Source organism: Protopterus annectens, chromosome 1.part1 (assembly GCF_019279795.1).
Source record: "Protopterus annectens isolate FY-2018-M chromosome 1.part1, PAN1.0, whole genome shotgun sequence".
Classification (NCBI taxonomy): domain Eukaryota; kingdom Metazoa; phylum Chordata; order Ceratodontiformes; family Protopteridae; genus Protopterus; species Protopterus annectens.
The window spans coordinates 1,693,261,674-1,693,264,413 of record NC_056726.1 but is presented as its reverse complement, the minus strand read 5'-3'; positions in this window follow the sequence as shown (position 1 = coordinate 1,693,264,413).

The following is a 2,740-nucleotide window of genomic DNA, read 5'->3' as shown; positions in this document are numbered from 1 at the left end:
TCTCTTTTCATGCAGTCCAGGGAGGTACGTCTCAGGTCATTCAAACCAACATGGACAATGACAGAGTCATATTTCTACTTGTTGTGGAGTGACCTGAATGTGTGGTTTATGTGGCAGATCCTGGCACCCGACAGCAGCTGACAGTAACCTTCTCCTTGTTTAGCCTGGTGAGTGTGACATCAGTGTGCCTGACTATAGAGCCAGCAATGACTAGTGTGTTGGGTATGTTGTTTTGCCTTATGGGCTGTGGTTGAGTGGCACACTGAGTCTGTGGGCTATGTGTCATTTGGGTTGTGTTGGGGGATGGAGGTTGCTTGCATTTCTGCTTTGGAGATCTCTGTCCACTGGAGACATATACTCTGGTCTATTTGGTTTCACAACACATTATTGTTGTCCTCGCCCATATCTCAGGGGGCTGAGTGTCCAAATATACCTTCAAATTCAGTGTTTATGCACAGCTGTTGCTGTAGAAGAAGCAGAGGACAGCTATGGACCCGCCCTACACCCGTCCTGCATATCCCTAGCTACTTTCCCTATTGTCTTTCCCTCTTTGTGCCCCCTTTATCCACCACTTTCCTATCACCCCTTTTTTCTTTTCTTTTAAAGAAATTAGAATGTGGTAAGTGGGAGTAAGCACTTTTAAGCAGCAGTAAGCGGGATTAAGCCCATTTGCACAGCGGTAAGTAATTCCTACACAGAATAAGCAATTTTGGCTAACTGTCTGTAAGCATATTTAACCGGAAGTCAGCATTGCTTACCATCATGCAAACCCGCTTATAACTGCTTTAAAGTACCTTAATCACTCTGTATCCAACAGCCCTTGTTCTGCCCAGCAACAAAATAAACATCCATTGATAGTCTCAAATCCTGGACCTTGCACAACATAGTCACAGCAATTTACCATCTGAGCTGTAGATATGTGTGATGGTTTCTCATACATATCATGCAGCACAGTTATTCAACAGTAGGGAAAACGTACATGTATATATATATATATATATATATATATATATATATATATATATATAGATATATATATGTGTGTGTGTGTGGTGTATGTGTGTGTGTGTGTGTGTGTGTGTGTGTGTGTGTGTGTGTGTGTGTGTGTGTGTGTGTGTATATACATACATGTCTCTCTCTCTATATATATATATATATATATATATATATATATAAATATATGTATACATATATATATGGAGTGCATTTAGACATCGGATCCACACTCTGAACCTCTCACTGCAAAACACCTGAACAAAGGCAATGTAAATGGGGGTGAAAGGGCACAAAATAGGGATCACTAGTAATTACTGGCATCATCCCTTCCACTACAGCTGAAGTGCTCTGCAGTGCGACAAAATAACCAGCACTTGCTAAACTTGAACCCAGGACCCTGCACAACATAGCTACACCAAGTTACCAGTAAGCCATCTTGGCTAAAAGATGTAGGGATGATTTCTCAGACATATCATGCAGAACAGTCTACCATAGGGAATGTACAATGTGGAAGCAAGAAACATTCTAATGATACACATACGCACACACATATATATATATATATATATATATATATATATATATATATATATACACATGCACATATATATATATACACACACATAAATATATATATATATATATATATATATATATATATATATATATATATATATATAATATATATATATACATACACATATATACATATATAAATATATAAAGACTTATAGATATATATATATATATAAAGAGTATATATATATATATATATATATATATATATATATATATATATATATATATATATATATAGCTAGGGTGCACAACAAATGCAAATTATTACTTGAAATGTATGCCTACACACAACGGAAAGGACATGACACCACACACAGTTTACATACATAGACAGCAGCGGCCTTAGGTCAGCTGGTGCCCTAGGCAAAAGGGCTCCACAGCACCCCCACACACCACCCAGGTGCCCCCATCCTGGTCTACCTATACCAAATAAATACTGTAAAAGTGCCTCTGCTACAATGGCACCCTAGGCGGCCGCCTAGTTGTCCTATGCCTAAGGCCGGCTATGTACATAGAAATGCTTATTTGTGTACTATGTTGGTTGTTTATGCCATTCCTTATAGCATTTAGTTGTTTGAAATATATAATATGTGATTAATGCAATTTTCAAAGAAAACATGTGATACAGTAATCTGCAAAACATAACATACGTTGATGTCTAGGCTAAAGCCTTCAAGTAGTACAAAAGTAAAAAACACACTTGCTTTGAAGATAATCAATCAACACTTAATTACAGATGTAGTTCAACAGCCTCCAATTACACTCTGTATTCAACCCCTAGGGGGAAAAGTATCAGTTGTCACAGTGTAAATGTATCTGTTACATAACAATGCTTTACTTAAAATGTCACTATCACACTGGCAAACAGAACTGTGTGTGTGGAAGACAGTAAGCTGTAGCCCACCACTGTTCCCATGGTGAAATGTAAGATTATGTACAGCCATATACCTCAATGTTTTTTATTATTGATATCCCTCATATGTTGTAACACCCTAGGCTAAAAACATTTCATACCCCGCCCCCACAAAACACCCACATGATGTAGTAATTTATAGTAGTGGGTTGCTATGACATTGGCTATTGGAAGAACTACACAGTCGCCTGCATACAATTAGCAAATGGGTAACACCAATTGGTGCAGAGGTCATCACCTGATCATGAGCAT